The sequence below is a fragment of the Chionomys nivalis genome, chromosome 21 (assembly GCF_950005125.1).
Source record: "Chionomys nivalis chromosome 21, mChiNiv1.1, whole genome shotgun sequence".
Classification (NCBI taxonomy): Eukaryota; Metazoa; Chordata; class Mammalia; order Rodentia; family Cricetidae; genus Chionomys; species Chionomys nivalis.
Genome location: NC_080106.1, coordinates 8688793 through 8702126, shown reverse-complemented (window position 1 = coordinate 8702126; position 13334 = coordinate 8688793).

Sequence of the window (13334 nt, the reverse complement as noted above, 5' to 3'; positions counted from 1 at the left end):
CTGCAGGGTCCCCAAGCTTGGCTGGGCTGAGGCGATGGAGTCTCTGACTTCTGGGAGGATGCTCCTGGGTTCACACAGACCCTGGCTTCTGTCATCTCAGCTCCCATAGGGACAACTTTCCATAGTCACTAAAAGAGACTTAGGAGGGGCTGTGACCCTTTCCACCAGGGTCACAACAGGAACAAGACCCTAGCCCCAACCAGCTCACTGCCCAGAAATGGGCTTCCAGTAATCGTCCTTGAGAAGATGCATATTGGTTTCGATAGTGTGTATTATGGATATATGTATGTAAGATACACTGAGATGGGATCACATGTAGTCCAGGCTGATCTGGAAGTCATTAGGATGATTTCTATCCTGCTCCCACCTCCCTAGTACTAGGATTACAGCCATGCAGCACCACTATTTGTTTTATTTTTATATGATTTTATATGTTGTATAAAATCGTTATATAAGATCTAGATATTAATAATAGAAATAAGTATGCTTATGAATATCTTTAAATGAGCGTGAATGTATTTGAATACATTAATAAATGCCCTTTTCTTGGTCTGTTGCCTGGGGCCGTAACAGAAGACCTGAGACTAGAGAATTTTTAAAGAACAGAAGTTCATTCCTTCATTCCAGGTAGATGTCCAGGATCTTCATACCACACTCTGGCCTCTTCTGTGCCTTTGTCTTTCTTCCCTTTCTGCTCCTCCTCTGCCCCCAATGGCCCCACTGCTCAGTACACAGCCAAGGAGCCATTTGTAGAAAGGCAGAAGCCCAGGGACCCCTGCTGTGACCATATCCACTTTAAGGTGCCATGTACAGATCACCTGCTCAAAGAAGTACCCCAGTCCTGCTAGAGCAGAACCATCCCCATAAACTTAACTTCCTGCTGGGCGCAGAGCACACTGGTCCTTTTTGCCTGTGCTGCCTGTTGAATAGGCTCCTTCTGAGCCAGCCCCAGTGCAGACTGTGAAACACCAGAGGTCCTGAGATGTTTGCTAATGAAGAAGCGAACCCCCAGAGCGAGCCTCCACCCCGCTGTCCCTCACACTGGGCCGGTGGCAGCCATTTCCGATAGACGCGAATAGACACTCTCCTGGGAAATGTCTTTTCCTGTCATGTTTCCGATTCTGATGTCCCCAAGACAAAGGTCCCTCACAGGCTCGCCCTCCCTTCCAACATGCAGGACCTTGGGGACCACAAAAAGCATCCCCTAGACCTAAGGCTTAAAAACACTCTCAGTTTCCCACAAGCCTCTCATCTGAACAAAGCCACCCTCCCTTCTCTAGCTGGCCTCCCTTCTCTCCCTCCACCCCTGTCTGCTCCCTCCTCCTGTGGGGTCACCCTGGTGTTGGAAGCTCCAGACTCTGTGAATGGTTTGGCCCAGGCAGGGCAGCCCTGGGCTTTGGGGAGCCAGGCCAAAGCAACTGCAGAACCTTCCATTCTGCCCGGAGCACTTGGAACACAGGGCTCACGCAGGTAGCAAGTCAGGAGGTGCTGGGTGCTTCCCCTCAAGGCAGGAGGTATGAGGTAGCACCTTCTGGGGGAGGCTGAGCCTGTCCATGTGGGAACAGTGACCAGTGACTCTTTCTTCTCCTATTGAGTCTTCTCAACTCTGGCTGTCCCTGCCGTGATGGCCACTATGTGGGACTTCTCCCTCCTCTCCCACAGCCTCAGGAGGCTCTGGAGCTATTTCTCTTCAAACACAGTGCAACCCTGGAGCACCAGGCACCTTGGAGTTTCTGTGTGAGTGAAGGACAGTATGCAAGAGAGCGGAGCGTAGAGATGGCCATGAGGGGAGACTGGACACTGTCCGTCCCTCACGATGGCAGCCAGTTCCAGACAACTTCTCCTGGGTGTTCTCTGGCAGCCACAGAAAACAGTTATGTGTCACCTCAGGACAGTGCCTGGGATGGAGCCCTTCTGTCTATCCATCAATCCACCCACTTAGCTCCCTCCCCATTTATCATCCATATAGCCACTCTTCCATCAACACTTTACCCATCCGTCATTGATCCAATTACCCATCAACCCATCCACTCATTCATACATCCACCCATTCATACGTCCACCCACCCATCACTGAGCCATTCACCCACAAAACATCCACCCATTCACCCATCGACCCACTCATCCATCCATCCATCCATCCATCCATCCATCCATTCATCCATCCATCCTTCCATCCATCCATCCCTGCATGGTCATTTCTCCATGTCATCCCACCGTCTCTGTGGCAGCCTATGGAGAGGATAGGTCCTGAGATGCTTCACCTGGCCAAGCATGGCCTGCAGCCTCTACACCCCAAATGGGTATTTCCTCTCGCCTCCTGGGAAAGTAGCACCCCTATTTATACAGCAGGTGCCCTCTCCAGCTGCCCATTTGACAGGGAGTTGCTGGAGGCTCTGCTGTCGCCACATCTCTACAGTCTGGAGTTCTCTGGTTGGGGTTTGAGATGGGACCTAACCATGTCCCTGGAACTGGAACTGACCAGTATGGAGGTGCCAAGAGTGGCTGATCTGGGGGGTGGGGGAGCAAAAGCTGGAGGGAGACTGCTTTGTTCCTTCAGGGGAACTTGTTCTTTCTTAGTCATGCGTACACATTCCACGTAGGAAAATAACGCGCGGGATGACACCAAACCCTAACCAACCTTCACCCCAGCCCTCGGTCGACGTGAGCCAAGCTGGTCTGGCCTCGCATTTGGCAGTGTCTATTCTAGCAGCATGCAGCAGGAGACCCTTTGGCCACAGGCTCTTTGCATGAGCTCTTCCCAGTGCGACTGACTCCTCACCCTCAAGGGACTCAGCTTCTCCAGGGTCTCTCACTCTAGTTCTCTCCTTAGGCAGTTCCCTTTCCTCTTCCTGCTCTTCACAGATTTCTGGAGGGCAGTGCAAGGCTGCCTCACATCCAGGGATGCCTCTGCATTCTGGGTATGACACACAAATCTATCCTGAGGTCCCCCGCCCAGACCCCACGCTCCGGAATGGAGCCCTCCCCACTTGCCAGGTGTGCTTAGGGGACTTGGACAGTGGAGACAGCAGGTTCTCCCAGAGGCCGCGTCCTGGTGTCCTGCCCCAGGCATAAGTTCCTCGGCCAGGAACACCAGATGCCTCAGGGAAACACAGAGGAGACCAGAGGAACTGGTGCGTGGGGCTGTAAGCTGCAGGGTCAGGTGTTCTCGCCTGTGGTGTGGGTGGCACAAGCTGACCTGCCCCAGACCTTAGCCTTCTAGACCCACAGCTGTGGCCACATACATGCACTCGCCACCAGGGGGCGCACGGGAGTCCCATCCCAGCACATGGCAAGCCCCAGGTAGGCCAGCAAGCTCTATCTTGGATTTCATCTGAGATACCGGGGAAACGTAGGAAAACATATTTTCAACTGTGCATAGACCCCCTCATGGGGAGCTCTGTGAAGGTCATGTGCTGCTAACGTACGTGCCTCGGTTGGTTCTGGCAGAGCCAGACCCCGAGAACTCAAGGACCCCAGGACCCCGCAGGTCCTTATCACCCTTTTAATTATGAGATTTAACATGGAAACTATGCAGTGAAAACCCACACCATTACCACTCAAAGGGTGGTGAGGGCTGGCCAGATATCCCAGCGGTTAAGAACATGCAGTACTCTTGCAGAAGACCAGAGTTCAGTTCCCAGCACACACAGTAAGGTAGCTCACAATCACCTGTAACTTCAGTCCCAAGGCATCTGACTCCCTCTTCTGGCCTCCACGTGTGCATGTGTCCCCTCCTTCCAGACTTACATATAAAACAATAAAACAAAGACAAAGAAAACTAAGAAGAAGAGGAGGCTGAGAAGGACAGCGAGGCCCTAAGAAAGAGTCCCTTCTTTGGGTCCTTCACTCTCAGCCAGCAGCATCTCTGGGTTCCCGCTGGCTGCACTGCCCTATGGCTGGTGCTCAAGGACAGAAGGAGGACTCTGTGGGAGGAGCCACCTTGGAAGGAGTCACCCCAAACTGAGAAAGGTAAAGAGGGTGGGGCTGGCAAGAGTCGCTTTACTTTCTCTATGGATGCCAAGACTATCAATTTTATTTCTCACTTAAAAGAAACTTTTGTGAGGCAGGATAGGCTAGCCTTGAACTCTCTGCTCGGCCAAGGATGACCTTGAACTTCTGATCTTCCTGGTTCCACCTCCTGAGTGCTGGGTCACAGGTGTCACCACGCCCAGGGCTGGATCACAGGTGTCACCACATCCAGTGCTGGGTCACAGGTGTCACCACATCCAGTGCTGGGCCACAGGTGTCACCATATCCAGGGCTGGGCCACAGGTGTCACCACATCCAGTGCTGGGCCACAGGTGTCACCACGCCCAGTGCTGGGCCACAGGTGTCACCACGCCCAGTGCTGGGTCACAGGTGTCACCACGCCCAGGGCTGGATCACAGGTGTCACCACGCCCAGTGCTGGGTCACAGGTGTCACCACATCCAGTGCTGGGCCACAGGTGTCACCACATCCAGGGCTGGGCCACAGGTGTCACCACATCCAGTGCTGGGCCACAGGTGTCACCACATCCAGTGCTGGGTCACAGGTGTCACCACATCCAGTGCTGGGCCACCGGTGTCACCACATCCAGTGCTGGGTCACAGGTGTCACCACGCCCAGTGCTGGGTCACAGGTGTCACCACATCCAGTGCTGGGTCACAGGTGTCACCACGCCCAGGGCTGGATCACAGGTGTCACCACGCCCAGTGCTGGATCACAGGTGTACCCGCCCAGGGCTGGGCCACAGGTGTCACCATACACCTAGGACTGGGTCACAGGTGTCACCACATCCAGGGCTGGGTCACAGGTGTCACCATACACCTAGGACTGGGTCACAGGTGTCACCATACACCTAGGACTGGGTCACAGGTGTCACCACATCCAGTGCTGGGCCACAGGTGTCACCACATCCAGTGCTGGGTCACAGGTGTCACCAAGCCCAGTGCTGGGCCACAGGTGTCACCATGCCCAGTTTATATGACACTGGTGGTGGAGCTCCAGCTTCCTGCGCACTACGCAAGGCCTCTACCGACTGAGCTACATCTTCATCCTTAGCTGGGGACACACTAATGTAATATTAACCTGTGGTGCCGAACCTCTGGTCCCACCGAGTAGCAGGAAGCGGTGTGGACTGGGACACGTGTCTGCCATGGATTACCACTGTGAGAGCGCATGGGAGAGCAGGTGATTGTCTGTCCCTCGCAGCTGGTGTTTGCTGCAAATGCTTCAGCGTTCCACAGTGAGACAACTCCCTTGGTGTGCCAGCGTTCATGAGCTCACACCACGTCTGCCCTCGAGCCTGTGAGACAGGACCTGGAAGGCTGTGCCCCGGGGTCTCCAGGGAAGTCTCAGCGAGGGAACAGTGAAAGCTGAGCTGTTCATTGGTGGGTGGAGCTACAAATGACTGACAGGTGAGCTAAAAAGATAGATGATTGACAGCTGATAGACGTTGATGGGGACACTAGACTCTATTAGGAACCTGTGTATGAAGCAGGGGCTAGCCTTGGCAAGCTGCCAACTTAAACGCCCATCTTCATATATGGTGATGTATTAGGAAGTAGTAGAGAGATGCCAGGCCCCTTGAGGAGGGTCATGGTCTCAGCAGAGAGACTGTCGTGGAAACCCTTGCTTCAGAGAGTTGACAGAGGAAACACCTGACCCCACCCCATGGCCTCATTTCACAGACAGGAATGCTGGAGCTCAGAGAGGTGAGGTGAGTCACCCAAGGTCACACAGCTATTCTTTGGCAGAGCGGACTGAGTTCATGCTCACGAGTGTTTCCTGTGTGTGACGCAGTCAGCCCCAACAGTGAGTCTGGGAAGAAAGGGTCTGGCTGGTCTTGTGGGCAGTTCTGTGAGGGGCGGCCCGAGATGACCCCCCTGAGGAGGACCCAGAGGACACTTGTTTCGGATTTGCTCCGCCTTCTGCCCTCCTTCCCCTAATGCGGAGAGCCAGCGCACACACAGCTGGTGGCCTCTGCTTCCCAGCCAAGTTCGTCCTGACATAAGACAACTCACAAGCGTGCTCCATGGGGACCGACTGCTACCACGGTGCCATTCAGCACGGTTTACGATTTTCCTGGAGCCTCTCGGCCGCCGATGCCAGAGAGCGAGCCAGAAAAAGAACATTCCTGGGTGACGCAAATGCAGCCGGGGCCGCTACAGGGGCATGCCCTTTTCCTGCCCCGGGAAGGGTGGGGTGCGGGGACCAGAGCCATCCGCCATCCAAATACAGACAGAGAAGATGAGTAGACTGGGTGTCTCAGCATCCACTGCCCCCAAAGTGCTGGTGACTTCATCAACTCCATGGCCACACAGGAGAGGAGGCCGGCTCAGCCTCAAGAGTGAGACCCCCTGGGGGCATGGGACGGCCAGGACACTCACGCCTTATTTTATTTCCAGATAAAGTTATTTTTGTGGAGCCAGGCCTGCCAGCGAAGGGGGAGATAAGATCCAGCGGCCTTTCCCTGCCAGATGACTGTTGGGATGCGAGCTGCCAGGCTGGACTGACAGGACAGCCCTGAACGCAGGCAGCGATGTGGTCCCTGCCAGAGGGAAAGCCCAGAGAACCAGGACCTGGGGCTGAGGGGCCACGTGTCCCTAGCTGCCAGGCACTGTCTGGATTTAGTCACACAAGCCACATGGCTCTGAAGCCCTTGAAATAGAAAAGCAAGACTGTCTTCACCAGCTTTTCATGGGGGAAATTCTTGTTATTTTCTATAGCAATTTTATTAATTGATTGATAGATTGATTGATTGATTGAGGGAAGTGTGAGTGTGAGTGAACATGACATGGCACATGTTTCCAGGTCAGAGGACAAACTTGAGGGAGTTGGTTTTCATCTTTACTATATGGTTCCCAAGAATTGACTAGGTCGGGTCTCAGGCTAGTTAAACCTACTTGCTGGCAAAGATCTCTCCATGAAAAACAAAAACAAACAAACAAACAAAACCAGTCCCATCCTCTTGTTCAGCACAGAGGTGGATTTGGGAGCCTGTATCCAGCAAACTGTTGGTTGAGTCTGGTCCTTGGGACCCACATAAAAGTGGAGGGAGAGAGCAACCCCACCAAGCTGTCCCCTGCCCTCCACATTTGTACTGCGGCATATTGTGTTTGATGTAATAACAAATACATTAGAGAGTGAAGCTGATTCCTCCTCTCCCTCCTCTCCCCACCTCCTGTATGAGGCACCCCACAAGCACTTAGAGACACCATGATCACAAGACACATATTTATACCCACCAGTGCCTCCCGTCTGCCGACTCAATATCCATTGCTGGCCACAGGGCCCCATTTTGCCTTGCTTTAGCTTCACTGTGGCTGTGAACTTTGTTTTCTGTTTCTTTTTGGGTGGAAGGACACAGAGACACCTGGGACCCATCCCTAGTCCAGAACCTTTTCATTGCGCTGAGATGAAGCTTTGCCTCCACTTCTATTAACCAGCTTCCCATTCCCCTCTCGTCCCAGCCCATGGTGACCTCCACTCCCACCTCTCAGGCCATGGTGGTTGCCAGTCTCTCTTTGCAGCCTGTGGTGACCACCATGCTCTCCTCCCAGCCCGTGGGGGCAGTCAGTCTCTCTGCCCGACTCTTGGCGACTGCCATTCTCTCTAGCTCCGTGAATGTCCTCGTGTGCCATCCCTCAGAGAAGTGGCCTTACAGAATATCCACTGTCCTCTGACCCGTGTAGTTGGCAGAGCACAACTATTGTCTTCCGGGTTTGTTCATGTTGTAGCATGTGCCTCCTTTTTGCAGCTGAGTGATATTCCGTTGTGTGGCTATGCCCCCTTCTGTTTGTATTTCCCTATGGAAGATACCTGAGATGCCCCACCTTTGCCTCCTGAAGATGCTGCTGGTGCATTGATTTATCTGTTATCTGTGGTTTTAGTGTCCTGGCCATGAAGTCACAGCCAACCTCAACAGATAAAGACCCTTGCTCTTTCTTGTAGGAGTCTCATAGTTTGGGGCCCTGTGTTTATTTCTCAAGCCTATATCTCTGGTGTGTTCTGAGTGCCTGCCTGTCTGTGATGTGAGCTAAGGGTCAGCTTCCTGTTAGCCTATTCTGAAACAGGTGCCTTAAATGTGGGTTTTCCCTAGAAATTCCAGGCTCCTGTCTGCATATTCGAGGCCACCTGGGCATGTTAATGGGTACTCAGTTCTACTCCGTCTGTCTGTCCCTTTGTATCAGCCATGTGTTGACTGCAGCCTTGTTGCAAGTTTGAATCAGGCTGTGGGATGTCTAATCCCTACCTTAATTTTTATTTTAAAAAATTCACTTACTGTATGTGTATGGTTGCCTACCTGTAAGTATGTACACTACATGTGTGCAGTACCCTTGGAGGCCTGAAGAGGGCAGGGCAGGCAGAAGTAAATAGAAGGGACAGGACAGGGCAGAGGTTCTCTGGGACTGTGTGGTCACAGGTCTGGATAGACACAAATGCTCAGATCAGCTGAGCAAAGAAGCCTACTTGGGGTATTCACTCCCCTTTCACCATGGAGTCCCTCTGTGGACCTAGGGAGGCCATGCTACAAAATAGGACTCTGAGGCTCAGCAGGGAGAGAGATGCAAAGGATCCCTCACTGAGCCAGGGTGGCTCCAGGCCTGGGAGGAGTCTGGTCGCCATAGGCCCCAGTGTTGTACATAACTAAATCCTCCCACTCACCCCGTGGGGCTGCTGAGAGCTTCAGGCATCGGGCTTCAGTTGGATGGTCACACCAGCCCATGGCATGCACATTTCTTATGGGTCTCCAGGTGCTAAGTCCAGGGACGGCCTGCTGAGAACCTTAGTTTGAAGAACAAACCCCCTCCTATCACACTCCTGAAGCGGGGTCTCTGGTGTCCCCCAAATGTGAGCACCCCACTCCTCAGTCCCAGGGCAACTCTGGAGCCACATGTCTGACCATCCTTGAGAGCATGAGTATGCTAGAGCTTGGGGCTGCTGCGTGCTTGAGTGTCTCGGAGATAAGGGTAAGAAGGACACTCCAGCCCACCAGGAAGCTCAGAACATCATATCACATGGCAGCTGCCACCCAGCCCCCAGGAGCAAGTCCAGCTGATCCAAACCCAGCTCCCCTCTAACAGAATGTGCCAGGGACACTCCTTTGTATACACACCCCAAGTGACTCTCTTCTCTACCCCTGGAGAATATCTACCAAGGACTGTCCCTAGGGTGTGGACCAGAAGCCAGGTATGAGGGCACAAATCTGAAATCCCAGCAATTGGGAGGTGTCAGAAGTTCAAGGTCATCCTTGGCTAGACAGCCTGGGCTAGCTTATATAACCAAGACCTTGTCTCCAAAGACCAACCACCACTCTAGAAGATGATCTGAAGACTTCCAATCATACAGAAGATGGAAGAAAGATGCACTGGCTCCTGGACAGGCTGCCTGCTGCCCGGGCCCCGTGTGCTGCTCTCCGGACCCCACAGCTTGGTGAGGACAGAACCAATCACTCTGTGCCCTGCGTAGCTTTCTACTTCCCATTAAAGAAGTGAAGCCAGCACCAGCGGTCGCTCGCAATGTCGTCTGATGTGCACTGAGAGTGTGTGCCTATAGAAACCACCAACGAGTGCTGTCTCAGTGTTCAGTAATTCACATTTATTTAACTTCGTCCTTATTTTTTTTTTTTTTTTTTGGTTTTTCGAGACAGGGTTTCTCTGTGGTTTTGGAGCCTGTCCTGGAACTAGCTCTGTAGACCAGGCTGGTCTCGAACTCACAGAGATCCGCCTGCCTCTGCCTCCCAAGTGCTGGGATTAAAGGCGTGCGCCACCACCGCCCGGCTTTCGTCCTTATTTTTAATCAGAGAAACCAGGCACATTTGGCTGAATCAGGAACTCATCCGAGCTGGGGCCATTTGCTTTCTGCAGCCCTACCCTTCTCAACGATGCCTGCGACCAGCCTCCCCCACCCTCACGTGAGCGAGGTTTCCCTGGCTCTGAGGTGCACCCAGGACCTGCCCTCAGGGCTCTGGGCCATGGCGGGCATCATCACACCCAGTCGAGTGAATGCCTTCCAAAGAAACAGACAGCTTCCACCTTTGGGCCAACAGTTCTCTGGGCAACATTTGTTTTCTATTTTCTTTTCTTTTTTTTTTTTAACATTGAATCCTTCTATAAACTCCTCAAAGTTTCAGTTTATCCAGTGACAATTAGTTTATGTCATTTCTGAAGTGGATTTAGATTCAAGTGATAAAATTACAAGCCAAAATTGCAACCACAATGGAAACCCGGGTTCGTGTTTGGTCTTTAATACCACAACAGAAAGATGGCAGGCCGGTGCCAAGGAGCAGAAGGAAGCCGCAATCACCGGGCATTCCTGTACGGGGACCGGCCCCCTGGCTGCTTCCTGTGCTCAGGAGACTGACTTGGGGGTGACAGGTGGAATGAGAAAGGGCCTGGTGGGCACATTTCCACTGCAGCTCCGCCACACAGCCTCTCTTCATGCTCTGCGCCGAGTCTTGGCCCCCTCTGAAGTCTGGGCCATTTGATTGCATCTGGGTTTCATGTTTAATGGGACTTCCCTGAGACATTTCCTGACAGCGGCTGGGAGCCTTTGAACAGGCTGCAGCAGGATTCTAGAACAATCTAAACTCGCCATGGCAGTTCCAGGGGCAGGGCTGACTTTGAACCTGAGCAGGAAGTGCAGTGTGAGGCCAGCCTCCCACCCTTCAATGTCTTCTTCCTCTGTACCCTCTTAAACCCCAGGAGTGGCCCGAGTCTCATCTTTCTGGGCTGAAGAAGTTGCTAGAAGGAGCTATGCATACACTTTATTGAGCACTTACTATAGTCAGCCCTGTGGGGACAGCTGTGACAGACACAGAGGAGATTAATCCTAACCCTTCTGGGACACATGCCTCAGTTGGGAGGCAAGAATTGACCCCAGGGAACCTCTGTGTGGTGGTGCATCCGATGACAGGCAATGGCACAGAGCTCGTGGGCTGGTGGACAGGGCAGGCAGCACCCGGGGCCTCTGGTGCTAGGACCAAAGAGGCCGGCCTTGAGAATCCCAGAAAGAATGCAGAGCAGGGGTCCCGGCCTCTGATGGGCGTGGGAGGCCGGTGGAAAGGAGTGTGCCACAGGCAAGGCAGGTGCTGGTCACTTGGGCTCTGCTCTCCTGCCACTGTGCCCTCAGTTCCCCAGCACACCCTCCATGTGGCAGGTGCTTGGTTGTCTAACTTAACCTTTCCTTCCCACAAACTACCATCAAACCCCCACCTTTATCACACTCTGCCACTCCTGGAGGGGCACCAAGCTGGAGAAGAGTCTCTGGGAACAGGAAGACAAAGCCAGAACTCGCTCTCTCCTGCACTGTTTTCTGGGGACTGAGCCCTGAACACGACTCCACACAGAGAGACCAGTGTCTAGTCACCCCCACATCTTCACCAAGGAATGGGAGGTTCCCCATACCCTCCTCAAGACCCTACAGGGTGTCTCCCAGAAGCCCCAGACACCCGTGAAGAGCTTGGACAAAATGCATGAATGCCAAAAGCTTCAAATTTCAAAATTCTCCAAAAGACAAAAAGAACCCCAGAAGCCAGCATTCGCTTTGGAGGGTGTCCCTCCAAATTTGGAACTTGATGTGGGTGGTGGGGAGGGGGGAGAGGACAATACATGCATGAATACATGATGGGAGGCAGGGTTGGTGAATGCACATGTGGTGTTAAAAAGGCCCCACTCTGGAGACTGCCTCTCTCCCTGTCTCACAGGTGTGGCATCACACAGTGATCTGAGAAGCCCTGCACCCTCAGCCCTGTGTCAGGCATGTCTCTGGGGACAGCTCTGAGACAAGGACAATGTGTCTCTGTGAAGATGCAGAGACTGTCCCCCATCGTGCTTAATGGCTTTGTTTGTATTTGGTCTAGAACCAGAGCTGACTACCTCTGAACCTAGGAGCCATATTTGGCTATTGCCCGTTTCAGCAAACAGGGTGTCACGGACCTGCCGTTTGCCAGCATGCATGCATGTGGGTATGCATGTATGTGGTTACATGTGCCTGTGTGAGTGTGTGTACATGTGTGTGCATTGCTTTCATGTGTATGTACATACATGTACAAATGTGTGTGTCTATGTGTAAGTGGTTGTGCATTTGTGCCTGTGTGCTGTATATGTGTACATGTGCATGAGTGTGTGCAGATATGATGTATATGCATGTGTGTGTGCATGTGTGCGTGCCTGTGTGTGTGCATGTGTGCGTGCCTGTGTGTGTGCACATGCATATGTATATGTGTGTGTGTGGTCCCAGCCTGCTTCACACGATCACAGAAGAAGTAGTCTCAAGAGAAACCTTGCAGCCCATTCAGCCTAAATATTTACTCTCTGGTAACTTACAGAAGTTTCCCAACCCCTGCTCTAAACGATAAACTGATGCCATCTTTAACCAACCCTCCATGCTCTGCATTTCGCTCAAATTAAATCTGTGATGTCGCATCTGTCTCTCTGAGCATTTCAGAAACAATGTTGAGCCCCGCTCCTGAAGCTGAGCCCTGTTCCCAGCTGAGCCCCTCCTGAAGCTGAGCCCTGTTCCCAGCTGAGCCCCTCCTGAAGCTGAGCCCTGTTCCCAGCTGAGCCCCTCCTGAAGCTGAGCCCTGTTCCCAGCTGAGCCCCTCCTGAAGCTGAGCCCGGCTCCTGAAGCTGAGCCCTGCTCCCAGCTGAGCCCCTCCTGAAGCTGAGCCCGGCTCCTGAAGCTGAGCCCTGCTCCCAGCTGAGCCCCTCCTGAAGCCGAGCCCGGCTCCTGAAACTGAGCCCTGCTCCCACAGCTCAGCCCTACTCACCTACAGAGCTATTTTCTTTAGATCTGCACGGCTGAGATAACAGCTCACCAAGCCCTCACTGTGTGTGTTTGGCTCTTCATGATTGTGATTATAGATCTTTCCAGAAAAGCTGTTCCAGCTCAAGCTAAAACACTGCTGAGGATAGAACTGAGTCCTCACTAGGAAGCCCCGCCCCACTCCTGTGACAGTGGCCTTTCTTGGAAGCACATCCATGCGGATGTGGCAGGTTCAGATGTGGTCACACTGAACTGGGGAGCCCAACCCCAGTGACTGCTCTGTGCAGAAGGGTCCCCTTTTCCTTGGTTGTGCATGTGTCCCTCAAGCCCTGGCTTTTAAAGCGGGCAGAAATCTCTTCCCCACTATGTGCTTGCCAAGCGTCTCAATGGCCAGGGGTGGCCTTCCAGGAGAAGCAGGCTGATCCACGTCCTAAATACCCTGAACACACATCCTGCTATGGAACATCTGGTCGAGTTTTAACTCACCCACTCCCCAGATCTGACCGTGTACCTGCTGTGTGGCATGCAGGCCCCTCAGGGGTCAGGGAGCAGACTGGATTCCTGGCTTCCCAGAGCTTGGAT